Below are 21,571 nucleotides of genomic sequence, written 5' to 3' on the forward strand. Positions count from 1 at the left end.
ACAAAAAATTGGGGTTTTTTTGCCCCCTGTTATCTTTTTGGTGAGGCAAAGAGTGAAAGAGGTGAAAGTGCAAGAGGGTAAGTATCACATGTCAAGCATGAGCAGATGAAAAACCCACAAGTTTGCTTATTTACCAGTTCAGTGTAATAAAATAAGGGCACCTACCTTCCCGCTGCCTGGGCACTGACAGGTCCCGAGGGCAGGACCCTCTGCTGGGAAGCTGCTGTGTCTGCTGAGGATCCGCTGGAGCGGGATGCTGCGCTCACCACCGTCCTGCCCTGCCCTCCCCAGCCAGCCTCAGCAGCCCTCATTTGCAGGGCACCGTGAGCTCTACAGATAAGAGACAGAAGTGTAGTTGGGCATTAATGATATGCTAAGGAATGTTTACGGCACTACTATTAATATATTACTTAGCCATTTGTTCTTTTTTCCCCCCCCATATGAAGGGCACTTTGGCTAACAGCTTTCCATACATTAAGGCAATGAATACAATGAGAGAGCAGACAAACGGCCAGAGACACGACAAGTCTCTGTCGATGCCCTGCAGTGAGCAGAGCCCCCTCAGGAGATGATGGGTGCCATGTAAATGCAAGCTCATTATCAAAGACACCAGGGCTTGGTGCTCACCTTGATGTAGCACCAGAGACAAGAAAAATCCTCAAGTTACTCTTTGGAGTAATACGCGCAGTCTAAAGACTGAGTATTTCCAGACCTTAGTAAGCAGCTGATGATATAGATCTGGCAATTCAGACATGATAAGCTTACTTTCAGGTGAAAGGAATGATCAAAAGCAAAACAGTCACAAAAGTACCAGCCGCTCGCCTTGGCTTGTGCATTTGGAAGCTGCCTCTTGGTGCTGCCAGCACTGGTCCTTGGGGCATGATGTTAATCCTTTACTTATCAAAGGGGTCTCACGAACACCAGGTACGTCCATACGGAGATACATGGCCCTTTTCAAGGTGCAACCCCCTCACTTCCCTATTTGCAGGCTCACTCAGCGACACGAGGTTTAACCACCTGCATAGAAGAACTGAAAACCTGGTCTCCTTTCCTGCTGCTATTTGTGAACACCAAGTCCTGAATACTGTCTGTCACTGCAGCTTGGTGAGGGGGAACCGGAGAACCCAGTTGAAATGGGTTGATTTGGGGCATATTTGAAGTGTTGGTTACCAACAGCCTCAGTGTCCCAGAGTACAGAGCATACGCCAGACAAACGTGGGAGCTGAGCCCCCCGAGCCCGTGGAGACAGCTAGAAAAGCCAGAAGTTTTCAACCTTTAAGAGTTACATTTCAGTGTTGTGCCCAAACTCCTTAGCTAAAGTCAGTTTTTATTCAGCAGGCAGCTAGGCCTCAAACATTCCCTCAATATAAACCTTATAGCCCTTTCTTTGAGCTGCTTCAAATGAACATTGCCTTGTGCCTGGCGTTAACTTTGCAGAGCTCTGAAGCAGAGGGGAGGCTGGGTAAGAGGCCCTTTAGAAACCCTTTACAAATGTAGATTTGATTGACTGACTGATTGAACTTAATTGCAGACATTCTCTTAATTGTACACTTAATTACTGACACTGTGTCAAAAGATTTCTGATGCAGCACCTGGAGGACAACCTTGCAAGTGCCAGTCAAAGCCAGCTGCACAAGACATCAGGGAGGTGCTGCATATTGCTACAGCTTGGAAGGGGAAAAAAATCATAATATTTTAATAATATACAATTAGGGTTTCACCCACCCTCAAACACGCGTGTGCACATACACACAATCACAAATCTCTTTGCAGGGAGGGCATCTAATACAGCGGGAACAGAAGAGAAACAAAGAGTGATAATTATGGGACCATGTGACAGTTCCACCCTTTTGTGGTCTCTCCTAATATCTCCAGTATTGTGAGCCGCAGGGGGAGGGCAGGATGCCATCGGCTTTGGCAGGAGCCATACAGCTGCTGGCCACTCTCAATTTAGTAACTCCAGATTTTGTATGTTAAAATGGTAACCAGAAATAAAACCCATGGTAGTTGTTCAAAGGGTAAAACTCTGAATATTCTCAGCAGTGATTTTGGGTCACTGCAGGTCTTCCTGAAAATAGCTATGCACGGAGCAAAGATAACAGCATTCTTACTGTTTCAAATAAGAAGCATCCACAGGAACTTTGTTATTATGGCTCCTATAATTCCCAGTAGACAAATTAGTATTTTAGTGAATGCAAAACTTAAACCCATGCTACAGTAGCTTGTATGTATTGCGCGTATGATGCACAAATAAGCAGAAACTAATCTGGATGCGTGCGTTTTTTCCTCACAATATTTTTACCAATAAAGTCACATTTACAAAATCTCAAATGTCTATAGCACCTTGCAACCCAAAGTGCCAGAAAATACTGGCTATGGATTTTAAGCATCTCTAAAGTCAGGGTTACACAATAATGTAGCACATCACAGAGACCCTATAAATACCAGCCGGCTCAGGTGCTGATGCATAGCTACATTCCTCTAAGAAGACCCAAAAAAAAAAAAAAAAAAAGATCACACCAAAAGTGTACAGACAACTAGCAAAGACGACTGGAATTGTTTTACACCCACAGAAATGCAATTTCCTCCAAACACCTGGAGTCTCGTTAATTTACCTGTGACATGTTGCTAAACTTAATTGCCTTTGACAATTAGTAACATTTCAACACCTTCTTTAATGGCCCAATTATGAGAACACTTGTCTTCCCCACAGTAGATAGAAGAAAATAGATGAGTGAACTTCCAATGCAAAACTCCTCCGAAGGTATTTTAATGAAGAGTGTAAAAACCAAACCCCCAAGAGGCCATTGGGAGTGTTTGGCTCACCCTGGGGACTGGGGAGCCGTTTGCTCTGCTCCTGTCCCTCCCGTGTGGGGCTGCGGCAGCCGCCGCTCCGAGAACCACACAGTGAAATTAATTACAGGGAAAAGCACTGAGCGTTTGCCTCCCTCCATTTCTTGGGCTTGATGTTTTATCGATTACTTCCGTATGCTAAAAAAAGTGCTTCCTTCCTAAAACAAATTCTGATTCCAAACCGGCAGAGGCACGATGGGCACAGGAGCACAGAACCACCTCTTCCAACTACGCAAGCTCCTGCCTGTCTAATGGAAATGTTTGTTAGGCTAATATTTTGCAGAATTGCTTTGATGAAATAGGATCACAAGTGCTGCCTGCAGTCAGTCTGGCAGCCGTTCTCCCGCAGAACTAAGCGGGTACCTTCACTTGCTACTTCAGGCTGGGCACAACTGCTGGATTTGACAACTACATTGAGGGGAAGAGAGTGGGGGAGCCTTGCCCCTGCTTATACATTTGAAAAATCCCTGCTGATAAATACTGCAGAACTCGGACGTAAAACGAGAGCGTGCAAGGGAGACTGGCGGGTCCGGCCCCCCACAGAGCGCAGCTGCTGGTGAGTGCAAGTTCATTACTAGGCCCATTCTGCTCCAACAGCAGCGGCAAACGAGCGTGCTGCAGAAAGACGACTGCGTTCTGCTCACATTTTCAGTTCTGCAACACGCGTTAGGATCTTCTGTGCTCTCCCGTTTCCTCCCACTCCTCGCACCTTTTCAAGTTCAGCTCTCTCCCCAGAGACTCTCAGCTGAGCAGCACGATTCATCTGCAAACCCCTGCAACCCTCTCCTCAACTCTCGATTTCCTTTCAAATCTCTGTTAAACACCACACTTTCTCTCACTCCGGTACCTGCATTTCTCCTTCCCATAGATTTATTTAGTTTTGTGAAGTATCTTGACCTTCAGATGTTTAAGTTCTCTACTAACATCAATCACTGCCACCCCACGGATAGGGTGAAGCATGTCTGGCTCGCACCGTGCACGCCCATGACACACCACAACAGGATTCACCGAAAGCTCGCAGGGATCGTGGGCTCTCACACCACCAGCAAAACCACCATCATTCTTCTGTGTTTCCTTTTCACCAGCAGCTCTTACATTTTCTGGGTCAGGACATGATCTGGATGCTGATGGGCATTTGATGACCAGTTTGTGCCCAGGTCCCAGGTGACTGGAGAGCAGCGCGGCTGGATGGGGCCACGCACTCACTCCCATTTCACCCCTTTGATGGGGTTTTAACCACAGAGAGGAGGGGACTCACCACCCAAAACTGGGGGTGCAACTGTAACGACCCATTTCCACCTCTGCCGGACATTTTCTCAGCACGTGTAGCAGTGCCAAGGAGAGCGGCCCACTCCACTCTCCCTGCAGGGAGGGCATCCTGCCCTCGCTCCCAGGGGTCTCCATGAGCTTTCTCTCACTGGAGTTGGGGAAACTCGGAGAAGTCAGAAGAAAGCTCACCAGCCACAAACTAGCCCAAACTGGCTTCTCAAAAAGAGCTGGTATAGTCTTAATGTTGGGTAGAGTTTATGAACAAAACAATGTTTTATTGAACTACTATTACGTTTTGATTGAATAGCATTTGGACTACATAGGAGCAGACATATTCCTGAAAGTAATTGGTTTTCCACATCTGCTTTCCTTTCTAATTGGACTAATTACTTCAGTGTAGGATCATGTTCACTACTCTCCAGAAAGCAAGAAACCTTGATTTACAGTGAGAAGAGCAGCAATTAGAGAGAATTAATTCATACGGCAACATCTAAATAAATCATATTATAAGAAGACAGCAATGTAATTATTGTGACTGGTGACTCCCTTGTGGAGAAACATCATCCTTAAGCCTAAATCAAGCAGCTCGGTTCTCTGAGGAATCCACCACAGCTCCTCCAATTTCACAGAGCATGTACTACCAATTTTATTTTTAAGACCTAATTGAGGTGCATTGTCAAAAACAATAGGGTCTAACACTCCTCAGGCAGCTGAGAACAACAATCAAGTCCTTGACAACTCCGTGTTTGTCCTCTGAATCAAATGTGTGTTCAACAGCCATGGATAACATATGCCAGCAGCAGCTTCCAATCAAAGGTGCACGGATTTTCTGGGAGTAATGCCCCCCATGACGAGACAGGCTCGTCTCACTCTCCAAGCCCAGGCCGCCCCATACAGATGGCCGATTAAAAGGCTCAGAGAGGAGAACACGCTGAACAACAGGGCTTCAAAGGATGATCCTGCCCCTTCCATTGATAATTTACCTTCCTACTTACACATTAGCAGCCTGGTCCGGCCTTCCTGATGGAGATCAGACATCTCCTTGCTACCTCGGCAAGCGGCGGCAGCCATTTTACCAAGGCCAAGCTCCCTTCGTCTGCTTGTTATTGGTTCTGTCCTTAATGTCATTTCATCAAGTCACTGGGAGCTTTGCTGTTCCTCTCACAAATGCCTCCTGCTAAGGAAAACGCTACCTTCTTCTCATATTATTCATGCACTTCCAGAAAAAAAAAAAATCCAGAAAGCCTTTTTTTTTTCCCCCCAGGAAGAGGAGATCATTTCCACGCATAAACCAGAGAGCACTGAATTTTCTGGGCAAGAGCTCCACGGCTTCAAGACTGCCCTGCCAAGGGCAGGGAGGCAGAGCAACCCAGTACTCCACCACAGAAATTCCGTCTCTTAATATGGTTGTTCCACCTCCAGGGTAAGTCTCTGTACGACCCGCACCCTCTGAATCAGCAGTGGGCACTCCCCGTTCACAGACACTCACTACTTTTACACGTTAGAGAGTTGCTGTCATATGACATGCATAAGCATGACGAGAATTAGCATAATATGATGTTATACTTTATGTCCACAACTTGACACATCATAAATCCTTTGCATCAGAAAGCCAAGTTTCACATCCAAACAATTACCCTCTTTTAGCAAATGCTTGATCCATTAGGAATTAGGGTGATAAATTGTCAGTTCAGACAGGTGGAAACATATCCATCTCGATTTGCCATTCTTTTGCCACGGCAGATAAATACACTCATCAGCTACAGCGCCTGCCTGCTACAAGCAAGGCTCCGTGATTTGGAGGGAAAGGTGTTCAACACTAAGCCTGGAAAAAAGCAAAGCCTGTAGCTTTGCGGCTTTAAGCATACACGTTTAAGACCCTTAGCGCTTCATTATTATTATTTACTGCTATTCACATCTTCTCTCCCTTTCCTTCTGAGGAGTTTTCATAGCTGCCATTACATTTCTAAATATTTTTCAAAAAAATCAAGAAGTACGAATAAAATCAAATAAAAATGAAGAAGCCCCTGCTCTGTGAGTCGATGCAGACCGTCAGACATTTGCACACATAAGGTAAGAATCCCTTGGGCTGGATTCCCTACACCCCATAACTTGGAGGCCGTTTACATGCAGAGTAAATACACAATGTGTGTAAAATGCTGGACCCCACCCCAGTTGCCTTCTGTGCTCCCTTTGCCCGCCCCACACAAGTGCCGCAGCTGGCAGAAATCCGGCCTCGATGGCAACAAGCAGCTCAACGGCTCAGAGTTGAGACACCTCTGCAAATGCCTACGGAAAAGGTTCCAAGCGGCACAAACCCAGCCCACTCACCTTCCCTAGGCTGCTTCATTTTGACACTCATATTGGTTGCATTGTCCTGGCCTAGAAACAGAATAATGGAAAAATGGATCTGGTTAATTTGGAAGCATGGAAGAAAGTAGAGATTTTAAATTGATTTTAGCCCTATATAGCCATAACAAAAATACAGATGCAGAATTATCAGAGATCCTAAGGACAATTAAGACCACAGGAACCACACGCACGTTAAAAAAAACAAAAAGATGTGCAAAATAAATACCTTCAAGTATCACAACAATGTAAGAACTATTTTGAAGGTAAGTGGAACAGCTAATAATTCACAGCCATTACTCTTTTATCATTGTTCAGCTGAAGGTTGAGAAGATTTTAAAACTGCAATTATCAACAATAGATTTGCATTGAAATAAGCTTCTCTGCTGCATTTCTCACTCCTCTCCCCTCCTCCTAAATAAAGAGGTGGAAGTAACAAAGAAAGCAACATCCTTAATAAAACAGAGAGAATTTTTTCAAGAAATATCCATGCAATCAGATATACCAAAAAAAGGAAGAAAAATAGAGCCTGTCTGTTGGGGCATTTTTAAAAATCAAACCAATTAAGACGTTTTCTTTGCGTCGCGTTGGTCAAGCAAGAAAATAGAAGGCTTTTTTTCCCCCCGTTTAGCCACAGTGACATATCTTTATATCATTTTGCTCCTTTTGGCCAAGTTTCAGTTATTACTCCTTGTGGGCCACTCTCACCAGCTCACCACTAAGAGGAAGCTTGCACAGTTGGGAGTAGTGGAAAGGAAAAATAAACCAGATGCGAGCGCCACGGCCGAGCAGCTGGAGCTCAGCAGGGCGGCGGGCAGGGATGGGTCTCAGTGCCCTCCCAGAGGGGTAGCACCGTCCTTCCATCTCCCCAGCATCCACCACGCGCAGCAGCGACTGCGCTTCTGACGATGATTTACCCCCCTTAAATAACTCAAGAAATTTAAGATCGATTTTCTAGTAAAGGTATCACAGGCAGGACACTACCAGCTTTGGGTTTGTTTTTCTCTTCTGGTGCTTTCTTCCACCAGTCTCCTGATAACCCTGGATTAATGAACAATTACAAGGCTTCATTCTTACCGCCATGCAATTCCAAGAAAGGAAGAGCATCTTTCTGGAACATTATGCTTGAAAAACAAAGGAGAGCTTTGACTGTCAAGTCACTGATGTTCCCTCTTCACTTAAAAGCTTTCCAATTTACTTACAAATTATAGTGTTTTTAATGCAAATTAAGCACTAGAGAACATTCTTTCCTTCCCCCAGATTAGCAAGAACCAAATTGACCAAGAAAGCCAAACATGGAATCTGGACGCAATGAATATTTAAAATAATGAGCCTGTTTAATTATTCTGATTGGTGAAGTATGAGGTTATTAAATGCCTCTGAACTGATGACAGGGTTTGAGCATATGGTTTTGCTTTCTGAACACAGAGAAAATGTTTTCTGATACTCTGTGTTCCAGTATTCTTTGTTGAATTAACTATGGGGATGAAATACAGCTCCACGTGCTCAGAGACCTCTGGGAAATATCTCTTGCTTCAGAAGCAAACACCACGAGGTGGAAGGCAGAGGCACTCTAGGAAACGGCGAATGAGAGCACACCATTGACCGCTTTCTGCGCAAGTCACCTGGCTCCTTCTAGCTACTTAGGAAAAAAACAAAGTTGATTCAGTTCTGCTTTTGCTCCACCATGTCACCAAGTTTACATCTGCCTGATAGGTTTTTGCTTATGTATGCAGGAAACCCCTAAACTGGAGGGACTTGGTTACAAAGATACACTGTACTGACTCCAACACCAAATTCTCTGTATTTCCTACCAGTATTGCAGTAAACATTATCCAGCTTTTTTACTTTGAAGCCTGCAAACCCTTTTTAGGCACAGGCCCCTAAATGCCCATGGGTTCAACCAGCCAATTGTGCCTCCTGTGCCTAAAAGCCACTACTTGGCACTTTCCTCCCCAGATCCTGCATTGTTTTACTGAGGAAAGCACACTTTGCAAAAGAAAAAAGTGACAAGCCCAGAGTCCCCAGACAAGCAAAGTTATTTCCTTGCTTTAACATCAGGGTAAAGTTTTCCCTGCTCTGCTTTTATTGTATCCGTCCGTACAACTCAACTCAGCTACGGTATTACCAGGTTGTCTTTGGTCCTTCCCCACTGCACAGTTTGGATCCTCTCCTTTTGTTCTGGGGTTTAAATTCCAGAGACTTTGTGTTTGTTTACAAATACTATAAAGTCCAGGGATGCATATCTTCAGACACAGGGAAAAAAAGGTGAAAAGGCTTCTACTGGAAGTCCTGATTTTTCAAGGTACTGAGCACCTGCAGCTTCTCTCAATTTCATGGACCTTTGGGTCAGTGCTCTCTGCTTCCCGACAGTCAACCAGGAAACATAATCACTCTGAAATAGCAAGGATGCTTTGCACAGAACCAAGCGGAAGCCTGTGACCCACTCACTCTCTGGTGACAATCTCTCCACCACCTCCTCGTCCCGCTCCAACGGAGACCTTCTGGAAGGCCAGTGGTTTCAGGACAGCACAGTGCCCTCCCGGGGCCCATCGAGAGGTGATGTGGGTGAAAAGTTCATATTCCTGTGGCAGCTCATTCTCACCTCCTGATTCCTAATGCCATCTGCTCCTCCCTGAACCTATTTCCAGCTTTTATTAGAGATTCTGGAACTTCTGGAAACTGAAGGGCAGAGAGGTGGATGAGCACATCTGGTCTGTGCCTCCCAGCTTGATATCTTGTACTTCAAACATCCCTAATATCTAATGACTCTGAACACTGGGTGACTGCCTCTGCCCTTTGATGTGCACTGAGAAAGGTCAGAACCCAACGGAGAAATTCACTGTTCTTGGGCTTTTTAGTATGGATTCCCATTCTCCTGGTTTCCTACGCTTTGGCTGAGTCAGTGTGCACCTGACTCCCATCTGCCATCCCCTCTCTTGCACCGCACCAACTGTTTCTGTTCCCTCAAGGAGAGGGCTGGAAGCAACAAAACACAAAACGCTGTGATAATTACCTTGTCAACATCTTTCCTTAAGCTAGCATGAAGGAGCAGTTGGGGATTCATCTGAATTAAACTCCCCCTTCCTCTCCCATTTCCTCTTGGCTTCCCGCGCTCTCGTGCGGTCCCGTACCCTATGATGAAGACTTGGAGGCTACACCCAGGACAGGGGGCTCTGGAAGGGTACAGGGGAGCGCGAGCAAGAATGGAGATCAGGCGTTACCACGGGGGCTCAGAAGGACCAAGAGTGGAAACAGCTTCATTTGCTGAGCTGATTTCTCCATTATTTATTTTGCCAAGGAGTTTTGTTGTTGTTTCTTCAACTATTTACAATTAATGTCTAATTCAGAACGCTTTGAAGATGGCCTGATGCCCAAGGGTAGGAGCCTAGCCCTTTCCAGGGACCAGGGCACCCAGCTGCTGTGCTGGTAACACGCGACGCTCCCCAGCACGGGCAGAGCCAGGTGCCTTGAGTGGCCACAGGCACCCAAAGCCAACTCTGCTGAACTCCACGCACCACTCTACTGGCAAAACACATCCTCATGTGGTTCCCGCTGAGCTTTGCCACTGCCAGCAGGGGCTGGCAAAGTTCCCCTCAAGAAAATTTAAAAAAAAAAAAAAAAAAAAAAAAAAGATATTCAAGCTTCTACCTACATGAGCTACTGAACGAAAAAACACAAAACCCACAAAAGCCAACTAAGCAAACATAAAGGAGATAAAAGCAGTTTGCTTTAAGGCAGCAGCTTTTCTGAAAGCCCACAGTAAATCTTTAAGATTATCAATAATGAACACATTCAGTGTCTTTTTTTGTCTTGTTTTAAATCGCTTCTTCCAGTGGAAAGAAATCAGTCCGGGGGGTTGTTCATATGCGAGCTGCATTTATTATCAAGGGACTGAGACTGCTAGAGATGGAGAGAAGTAAAATGAGCCTCGACAAGGCTTGGGAAAAAAGCACGCTGCCACTTTATAGTCCTTCCTCCACCTATTTGTCACAGCACCCCAGTAATGAGCACTGGAATTCATCTCTCTCTAATGACACTCACAGTGGTACATGTTTTCCCAAATTTAGTCAAGTGACAATACAAAGTCTTTAATATGCAAAGGAGTCCTTTGTGTAACTCACCATAACTTTGGTGTCTTGTCATGCCTTACAGAAATTTCAGGAGAAACAAATTGCAATAATCATAGGAGTGAACAAGTTGGAAGGAACGTGTCATGGCAATAATGAAATCTTCTGTTGATTTTCGTGTATGTGTAGACACACATTACATAAAACTAAATGTAGTTCCATGAATTTCTTATAAATCACAATAATTCAGCCTTATGGAGACCACATACGTATCACACACCCAAGTAGCAGTAAACACAGTTGTCATGTAGTCACTCTCCGTTTCTCACCTGCCTCAAATACAAGTATTGTGCCTTAAGCTCCATCTTCTATTCCTGTCACATTAATATTTTCCTCAGATACCACAGCAGAATGAAAGCCTCCGCTCGTGCTCTTTGCATATGTCAGATATTAGCACATTTGGAAAGCAAGAGGACTTCTTTGCAGGACCGCTTCCAAGCCATGGTAGCAGCAGCGCTGCCAACCCTCACGCTACATAAAGCACAAGCTGGGCCTCAAAATAATGAAATGGGCTTTGTAATCATGGACTTGAAAGAAGAAAAATATTGACATTTTAACGGTGGTTGGGTTTTTTTTGCTCTTAAGCCGCTATCCGTACTCACATTTCCTGGAGAAGAGAAGGCTCCAGGGAAACCTTAGAGCCCCTGACAGTCCCTAAAGGGGCTCCAGGAAAGCTGGGGAGGGACTCTGGAGCAGGGAGGGGAGCCATAGGGCAATGCAGAACGGGTTTTACACTGAAAGAGGGGAGATTGAGATGATATCTGGGGAAGGAATTCTTGGCTGTGAGGGTGGTGAGCCCCTGGCCCAGGTTGCCCAGAGAAGCTGTGGCTGCCCCATCCCTGGAGGGGTTCAAGGCCAGGTTGGACGGGGCTTGGAGCAACCTGGGCTGGTGGGAGGTGTCCCTGCCCAGGGCAGGGGGTGGCACTGGCTGGGCTTTAAGGCCCCTTCCAACCCAAACCATTCCCCTGAGGATCCCCCAAATCTGCCTGTCCCTACAGCACTGGGCGACACCAGCAAACGTCAAACACACACCAGAGACAGGTCTCAAAAGTCAAATAAACACAGTTTATGCCATTTGCCGACCAGCACACTGTTAAATCCCTTTTTCATCATTGTCTTCAATATTAATGCAACTTCCTGCTGATTTTTGCTCCCAGCATTCCCGACCAGCCTACGCAAATGCAGTACGGTTTCCCTTTTTCTTAAGTGGGGAGGAAATAAAACAAAATGACGCTCTCCTCCTACCTCTAAAAAAATCCTTCTGGGTAAGCATGTTAAATTAAAAGAACATATCATTTTCTCCTGATAATTTTTAATTGATCACGTCTACAACATAGGTGGAGCTGCTTGGCTAGCAAGGGTCTGCATCAAACAAAGTGTCCTATTTGTTTGTGATTTCCCTAAGGCATCTTTTAAACCATTAAAATTTACAAACAACTTGATTTCTTATTAACACAGTTTCTTAATTGCTTCCATGGGAAAAGAGTCAAGTTATTTGCATCTTCTTTCTCAGGGCTCCAGGGCTTTAGTGCAAACATTTAAGGATAAGCTTTTAAACGCAGCAAAAGCAGAAGTACTGCTCCAGACCCGCTCCAGCCTCCGATTTGGTGCCGTGGTGCAAACAGAGCCGTCTCTCCTCCTAGCTTGCTTGGGTGCCTACACAAGGGTATTTTGAACCTCTTTGAGGCTGAAGAATTTGACAAATAAACGTATGGTTCTTGGGCAACATGTTATTGGCAGCTTATATCCTGCCAGCTTTCCTGTTCCCCACGTTTGCCAAAAGCTTTAAGTAAGGACAGCATCAGAGACCTCTGTCTCTAGAATTTAACGCCCAGCAGTAACGTTTTGGGAGATGGTCTGCCCCCTTTGAATCTACAAGTAGTACTGTGTTCACAAAACTCCCGCGTGGATCTCTCAAGCACAGTGTATTACAGAGAGCTTACAGGCAAGTACATTCTTATTCCAACTGAGTACCTCATCATTTTAATGCGTTAATCAAATCTCCGTAGTTCAGGACTGAAGTCCCTGCATTCATCATCAATTTGAGATGAGCCTATTATTTAGGTTCAGAAAATTACTCGCTAAACACAATCAAGCGTTACTTTTCTGAAGTCTTTATAACAGTAGTGTTTTCCCTGTTAAGTGCCTGGCAGCAGGTCTCCCTTCGGCTGCCCCCTCCCTGCGCCAGCCACAGGGACAGCCCAAGGCCCAGCAGGGACAGGGCAAGTGTCTTAAGAGCCACTTTCTCTCACTTCAGCCTGACTCTTCACCTGGAGTGCACGTCTGAAGCAGACACTCCAGCCGGGCCATCAGACCAATGTCAGCACTTTCCGTCTGCCAGAGGCACCCCCGAAGCCCCACAGGGCGGCTGCGGTGCCACCAGGGTAGCACAGCCCCAGCAGAACCAAAACTGGGGTCTTCCTCACCCATCCCTTTCCCAATGGGGAGCTTAGAGGGGGAGATCTGAGACAACAGAAAAACAAGTTGTCAGCTGTTAAAAATACTTTCCCATGAGACTTCTGATGACTGTCAGAGGCCAAGAGATATATTACCTTAACTCACCGGACAGACCCCACCTGAAGGGTCTGGTAACGGCAGCAGGAAAAGGCAGCAGTGAGAGATCTCCCCAGCGCCCGCCCGGGGAGACCGCTCGGACTGACCCTGCTCCCTCCTGCCCCACATCGAGCTCCCCATGGGCCTGCAAACAGTTTGAACTTCTGCTCAAAATTTTTCAACGGCAAATTGTGTTTCTCTAACAGAAATGTTTGTTGAGAGTGTTACATTCTGAGATTTTTCCTGTATGCATTTCTATTTATTTGAGAAATACTCCAGCAGGGCTTTTGGATCCATCAGCTGTCTGTGGGAACAGATTTAAAGGAAGTACCTACATCTGAAATGGAAATCCCCAACTCCTCCCACACACTTTCCAAGGAGCCCAAGCACTGCTCTAGTCAGTCGACTGCGTGCACTCCTGCAGTCAAAAACTTCCAGCAAATGGCACGTAATTTGCCATAAGCTGATACATTTCACAAATGCACTTTGCACATAAAGATGAAAATATAAATCCCAGTGCTATATTGAAACTGGATATCACCCAAAAGTCAGGAGTCTACTTCTTGGCTTTAAATAACACTGGGAAATATAAAGGGATCCTTTTAGTTAATACTAATTATTATTCAGTCTATCATTAACAGCAACTGCACACACTTTGATAGATGGGTTGAGAATCTTTGTTTCATTTTATTGCCGATTCCACGACTAGTTGCCAAACTTTTCTTATTACTGATAATTAGATCCTGTTAGTCTAGCATCTGCGTCTGCTCCAGCACCAAGTGCAGGGGACTCCTCATGCGGGAGGGGGCTGTACCTAGGCCAGGAGGGGTGTCTGAGTGGGATTCACAAAGTTCTGAGCGGGCAGGAACTGCTGCCTGCACAAGGGTAGGGGGGGACGACATTCTTTGCCTCCCTGGTCTGAACCAAACTGAATAAAATGAACTTTGCAGAACACCCAACTGCTCGTCGCCTTTCCAGCATGTATAACAACATATATGCAATAAAGCGATTGGCAACGGCAACATTTAGGTTTCCTGCTGATGAACACAAAACAGCTTAAGGTATGTTTCCGCACTTGGGGCACGTCCGTCAGAGCATGACAAAAGCTGGGGCACAGAGAACCCATCACAGGAGCCCTTCTCAAAATTCCTATCAGTCGATTCATACTGTAGTAAAATAAAGGCTCTGCTCATATATGTCCAGGACATAAGAAATGTTTATAAAACACGTGTTACACACAGGGATTATGAGCAATTTGGAGATTTATTTTCATTTGTAAAATTGATAAAATCTCTGAAAATTTAAAACATTAATTTCATAAAACGTCAGTTTTGCAATTCCTTTGTTCTAACAGACAATGGTGAACAATGTTCCAGTGACCTCCAGTGGGGACCAGGGGAAAATACACCCATCCTCTGCTTGGTGTAGCAGAAGCCTTTTTGTTTGCAAAACCCGGAGCAAGGACAGTGGGGCTGAGATGCCCCTGCAGAGGCCGCCCAGTTCTATTGCCTGATGAACGAGCAGGCCAGCTGGTCTGAGATAGCCTCCTCAGCATTTTTATCCAAATAAATCCAACCCAACCTTCGCATCCCTCTAACATGTAGACAACTCTTCAGTGTTCTGACAAGGGGCGGGGGGGGGGGGGCAGGAAAAGTCACCTGGAGACCTTGCTGTGCACTAAACCTGGCTTCATGTCTTCACGCGACACAGAAAGCACAAGAAATCAACATGAGCCAACACGCGTGGAAAGCACACGCAGCAACGGGATGCTTGATGGCAAGAGCAAAGCAGCATTAACTCCTTTCAGCTCAAGAGCATTAATCTACTGGAAATAGGGACGCTTTATTTGTAAATAAGTTCTTCATTATGGTCTAAGTTCAGAATTCTTCGACTTGTGCACGCTAATAGCATCTTCAATTATTATACCATAAATTTTTAGTGTCTCAAGAAATACAAGCCGTAAGAGGTCTACAAAGACACGCCAACCCCTTGAATCTCTCCAGTGGGGACGGGTTATCTGTGCCGAAGTCATGGAGCGTGCGTGCTCTGCAGAGCAAAGATCACATCCATCACAGCTGCCATTGTAAGGCCGTGCCGTATCCTGTACAAAGCAACCTGATCCCAACGAAAACAAAAATGCTGCAAAGTGGTCCACTTTCTCTTCTGCCAACACAAGTCAAGGTCTCTTACATCAGTTTGATTACCTGGTTATCTTACCAATGACTTCTGGAGGCAGGCATCAACAGAAACACTTTTGGTCTAAGATTAATCCCCTCCCTTTCTGTTGTTGGTGGGGGCCAGGGAAGAAAAGGAGGAAGGTAATTTTTAAAGCAGAAGTCCTTCTTATCACCATCTGGCCCTGATGAATATGTGAAGAACTCTGTTGATACATTAATAAATGCAGTATTACAAGGTAGAATGGATAGCAGGAGGAACGCATCAGTCATCAACAGAAAAACCTCTGCTACACTCAGAGTGACCTTCAAATTATAAGGAAACAGTAATAGAAGGGGAGGAACCTGTGTCACATAATGCACATTCTGGCCCTGATTTGCTATTTAGACAGTCAACAGGACTAAACAGATTAAAAATCTTCTCCTGCTCTCACCTTTCTATAGCCACCATCGGGGCCTAAGATCTGCAGTGAAGTTTAGCTACAAGTGGGTGGCCTGGGCCACCATTCTTTCTAACGCACCTACAGAAACAGGCTGCAGGACCCACAGCGCGCTATTTTCTACGTCATCTCCCAAAACATAGAGCAGCACATACGGAAAACTCTTCTCCCGTACCATATTCCCAAGAGGATTCACCTCACACCATTTCCTCCTGGTAGCACAAGAAAAATAATTGTGCGTTTTGCCTGTTTCTTTGTATAACGCAACATTTCCATAAGAAAACATTTAACGTCCCAAAACATCATTCCTCATTGAAATGAAACTTCACGGAAGGGCAATTCTTCATCATGGAAAAAACACTAACACCAGTGCAGGGTCTCTATTTGCTACTGTCTGCACAATATTAATGTAGAAGATAATACATTGGCTTGAATCAATACTTCCCCGACTTCTCCATCCATCAGCCCCCCCCTTATTTGATAAAAGTCCTTCCATGTCGCGTTCCCCCAGACTGATGAGATCACAGCGCTTCTTTCCAGCATGAGTGATGGTGTGTAGATGTGTAATTGCCCAATAAATCACACCCTCTGGATCAAAGACCTGAGATCCTCTGGGTGCCAAGGAGGCACACCAAACATCATAAAATACAATAAGTTAATTAATTACAGCAAGATTTTTACCACTTTTAGACAGGTTGAGTATTACTTGTCACATACAGATATCCTGAAAGATTCAGCCAAAGCCACCTCACTGTAGAACTGGGGCCTGAAACTACAAACATCTCAGGGTAAGGCCTGTGGAAGCAGCGTGGGCAAAGGGCTCCGACACCCGACTGCAACACAGAATCCTGAGAGCTACAAATCAGCCTGAAGCATCGCTGCTGTTCTGTGCCCACCCAGCGACAGCTTCAAGCAGGGCTCCTACCTGGCAGAGAGCACGGTCTGCACCTCAGGAATTTCATCGCATGAATCACAAGAACAGATTGGGCAAGGCCAAGGAGAACAGGTCTGCAAAAGGTGCATCTTGTCCAGTTAATTGCCACAAATACACACTGGAGTGACCCTTTCCCCAGTGTAACACCACCCCCACCCCCCCCAGCACTGGAGCAAGCGAGGATTCCCAACGCGCCTCTTTTCTGCTGACCCTCTCACATGAGCTGCTCGGCATCCCAGCGCTACGGAAACAAGTGTTCCAGTTTGTCACAGTGCTGTAAGAAAAGGTGCTTCTGGCTGCTGTGCAGTGGACCTTGTGCAGGTGCTGTGGGCAGCACCCATGTCACCGGGGCCCTGCCGGCCTCGGGTCGCAGGAATGGGTGCCAGTAAAATGCACGTCGTGTGCCTACGTCCCACAAAGCTTCCTAAGCACAGCAGCAAGGCTGTTTAGAACACACATGAATTGGAAGATCATATTTCTTCGCCACAAGGCATAGGCATTATTTCAAGTATTTCTGATAGAATTTGATACCATCAAAGCCTGAAGGAATTAAGACCTTTCTGGCAGTTCCCACCCTTGGCCCAAGCGCAAGCCACGCATCTCCGTACGCTCCAACCCTGACTCGCACCAACAAGTGCCTTCACCCGAGCAAGAGAAGCTGCAGTCTGCTAACTTGAGCTCAGCAAGAACAGTAGTGCCCAGAACCCTCTGTTTTACAGGCATCTGATTCCACAACCTTTAATCCTTTCTGCCAGCCCGGCAAGATCAGGTATTAACATCTCCGTAACCTCTTGTACTAATTAAGATAGCAGATCTTCGGTATTTGCCTCTACGCCGGCTTCAAAGCGGAGCACAGACAGGTTGCTGAAGTGTTTGAGCATTTCAGTGAGTGGCCCTTGTAAAACAGAAATTATAATGAATACACCGCAGGAAGCTTTAATAAAGGTATGCAGTCATTATAAAATGACTGGAACTAGAAAAACTGAGCTTTGGCAGTTAACAGGTGGGAAACTTGCTGCTGCGGAAAGCAGCGGTGACGAGGCGTTCCAAACCCTTGGCAGTCACTGGTTACCGACCCAGACACTCTGTCCAGGATCCATCCTTTCCAAAAAGCCATATTTAAATGGCCCCATTTTGCTTCTCCAAAGTACACAGCGTATTACAAACGACCTTAAAAGCAGCAACAGCTTCCAGGAGACTCAGAAGAGAAGCCAAAGCAGTTTAAGGCAAGCACACGAGCAGCCAGCCTGTCCTCTCTGAGCAAGAGTGATTTTTAGAAGTGCTTTAGATACGCAGACACATCCCCAGCAGTTCGGTATCCAGCTCTGTTCTTCGCAAGCCCAGCCCAGGCTTCCGCAGCAGCGAGAGGTTTCTCCAGCCCCGCAGGGCCGCGGCTCCTCTCCGCTGGCAGCGACCCCCTGCCCACACACGGGGACGGGGCTCCGCTCCCCAGCGCGGCCCCTGGCAGCACCAACCAGCTCAGGAAGGTTTGACCCAGCTGTAGATGTTGTTTGAGCCTAAGGCACGGCCCAGGTTACAGGATCAAATAAAGTTTAAATCCCAAAAGCTGCTTAAGTCTTAGTATTGCTATTTTTCGCTTGGCTGTACCCAGCCAACCTGCACTGATGAGACAACGCACTTCCTGAACTTACAGTTTGAGATTCCACAGAGTTACAGGGAAAGGGAACCGTAAGAGATGTTTTCTATATAAATATCACCGACTCACTGCACAAGCAGCGTGGGACACAGATAGGATACAGCTAAGACGAGAAAAAACATTTGCAAAGACAGAGGGGAAACAAAAGCAGTGGGTTAAAGTGGCAGGAGCTGGAATGACTCAGGATCTCACTGAGCAAAGAGAAGCCTCGTTGCTTCAGTTTCTTTGGTTACATAAAGCAAGTTCAGCAAACAGGTTCCTGTCTCATAGCCCCAAGACCAAGCACAAAAGGAAAGAGCTCCCAATTTCATCCCTTCTCCTTTAAACAGAAAAGTTAGTAAACATGAAAAATGTTGTGACTTACAGGAAGAGCGGATTGGTTTTCTCTGGTTACTCACTCCAACAAAAAGGTTAGAGCAAGTCTTCCAGACTCCCCTAACCACACGTTATTTCTACGTCGTGCAGCAACCACACACTGAGAAACACTGAAAAGGCAAGGAGGAAAAAGAAAAGTAAAAACCCCAAATGCCTTTTCTTTCCCAGCTTTTCCAGTCTTCCAAGGCCCTGAACTTCCACTTCTCTTTTGTTACCCCACCACAGTCCTTGCTAAATAGGGTTTGCCGCACATCTCACTGGTGGGGCCTCCTCATCTCAATGCAATCCACCTTCTGCTCGTTATTCTGCATCTCCTGCACCTGCTGGTCTCACAGCCCTGCCCCACAGCACCTGACTTCAATACAGCTCATTTGGCCGTAGAGGTTCCTGTCTCTGTACCTGCTGTCCCCACTCCACCCTTGGCAAAGAAGCAGAATTTAATAAAAAAACCAACGAAACCAACAAACCCTAACCCAAACCAAAAAAAAAATGGGGAAAAAATCATTCAACTGGAAATTTAATTACTTTTCTAAACATCTCTACTGGATTTCCCTTCATGCTGCTCTCTTCTAACTTAACAGCGTACTTGGCCAACTTAACCTTTGAAAAGGTTTTTTTATTGATCGAGTGGTTACACAGACATTTACATTTCTTGGAGGGAGGAAGAGGCAGGGAAGAAAATTAAATTACTTTGCTTAGTGATCTTAATTATCTGAAATAATTACCTTCAGTCAATTCTCAAACAAGAACTCTCTGGAGAACAGTGTATTTCAGTTTGGATAAAGGGAAAGGAATTGAGTCCAAAGGAGTACATTTTGTAACTTATTTAGATATACCTAATTAACCATCTGAATGAGGAATCCAATCAAAGCTTCTCCGTTACATTTAATTATTAAAAGCAATGTAGAGGGGAAAAACCAAAACTAAAAGAGCTCTCTATGACTCAAAGAATAATTTTAGCGAACTGAACAAATGGGTGAAAGGAGACCAGAAGTAAAATATTTCTAATAAAAGCAATTCATTCTCTAGCCAGGCCCCAACAGAGAGACTTGGTAACTCTCGTACTTTGTATTTTGTATACAGCTTGACGCTGGAACGAGCACAAAGATTTTTAGGCTTCCCAGAAATGGGCAGAGCTTCATTAAGACCTTTTCAGTGGAACGCAAGGGAAAGGCTTTGTTCTCTGTGCAGCCGCGGCTGACAGCTTGCAGAGACGTTGGCCAATTAAAAGAAATGATCCCTCTTATGTTCATTACAGAAAGCATTAAAAAGTCCTCCGAAGAGTTTTCGCATGGATTTGTGCATCCGTGTGTGTTCCTCCCAGCCCGGAGCGTGAGGAAGCAAGTCTTGCTGCTGAGTGCTTGCGGTAATGAGTGAGGATGGGACTTGGCTTTGTTTGTTTAGCCAAAAAACGATGACTGATAACTGGTGTTTAGACAAAACCCTGTATTTGCAGCTCGGGGTGGGTTCTGCAGGGCCAAGGGCCGGGGTGCAGATGCCGGGGGCTGGTGGAGGTGCCGCATCTCACCCCACCTGGCAGAGCCCTGTCCCAGCAGGATGCTCTTTCCTCCCTCTGCTTTAGCTTATCCCAAATTCCTAATGCACAGGACAATATTACTTTATTTATACATGGATATATTTAGCAGGAATAACTCCTTCCAAGTATGTAATAGACTCCACCACATCGGGATATTCTAATTTTGATGCAAAAATTCTCCATCTGCATCCCTGTGCCCCGGCGGCTCTGTCTCGCCGCCCATCGTCTCTCTCCACCCCTCGGCGCTGGGACGGACTCGCAGGCGGACTCCAGCCGGCCGCTGGCCACGGGAACATTTTTAATCCAGGGGGTTTATTAGATCAGCAAGGCCAACAGGCCAGTCCAGTGCCAACACACCTAATGTCTCATACAAATAATGGCAGTGGAAGGTTCAAAAGTCTGAAAGAACAGAGGAAGGATAAATTTGTCTTACTTCCTTTATTTTCCTTCTAAACTGCACAAAGTTCTTCGCAGCTACAGTTCTCCTGGTTCAGACAAAAGAAATGAGAAGGTTTGTTTATAACTGTTGCTTTTCCAGAAAAAACTGTGTGCACGGGATCATGCAAACAGGGCCGACGTGCCTGTCTTAAGGCCATTTGACCCATTTGTACGTCTTTTGTCAGCTTCAGAGAGCACTAAGGCTGAAGATGACCTTACACGCTCAGCCGGCCCTTACTGAGGTGGCATTAATCTCTGCTGGTTTCCTTTCTGTAAAACAAAATGAATAACTCACTGCTCAGCGTGCCAGTGAATAGTTATAACATACTCCAGGTCCCCTGGATGAAGAGTAAAACATTGTTTTTATGCAGCCAGGATAGTCCTTTGTCACAGGTAGTTTCTCTCCCACGTTTCCCTGCGCAGAGAAGTTCAGCCTAGCTTGTTAGCCCCCAAGGTAATTCAAGGACTTAAAAGCAGGATACTGTTTAAGGGTTCAATCAAAGCAAACAAACTGCTAAAAATAAATTGGCATCCCATCTGTTGCCAGGCAGGGAATTTAGTCTCAACAGTCAGGGGACGGGATGAAAGGCTGTAATAAACACCTTGAAATGGATATCTGAGAAATTCTCTGGCCTCAGGAAAATGGTCTGATTTTCTCTTCCTTCTCTTGCACAAAAAGTTTTTTGAATTTATTTTCCCTAAGGGAGAGAAGTGAGTGTAGGCTTCTGCAGTACTGGGAGGAAGCAAACAAATAGCAAGTCTCAAAGATTAATAATGCCCAAAAGAAGTATTGCTGATAGACGATTTCATTGGCAGACTGAAGCAGAGAGGGACGTGTGTGGCCCGAGCGGTGCCAGCCCAG

General features: G+C 45.7%; 1 long non-coding RNA gene across 1 annotated transcript in view; it reads right to left on the minus strand.

Moving 5' to 3' along the window:
* Nucleotides 1–205: 205 nt before the first annotated feature.
* Nucleotides 206–21,571, minus strand: part of LOC134525622 (uncharacterized) — a 33,055-nt gene continuing 11,689 nt past the window's right edge. Inside the window, exons 2-3 of the long non-coding RNA XR_010073817.1 lie at nucleotides 6,454–6,504; nucleotides 206–330 (exon numbers count right to left, since the gene is read on the minus strand). This is a non-coding gene — a long non-coding RNA (uncharacterized LOC134525622). The remainder of the gene's footprint in view (nucleotides 331–6,453; nucleotides 6,505–21,571) is intronic.

The sequence above is a fragment of the Chroicocephalus ridibundus genome, chromosome 20 (genome assembly GCF_963924245.1).
Source record: "Chroicocephalus ridibundus chromosome 20, bChrRid1.1, whole genome shotgun sequence".
Lineage (NCBI taxonomy): Eukaryota > Metazoa > Chordata > Aves > Charadriiformes > Laridae > Chroicocephalus > Chroicocephalus ridibundus.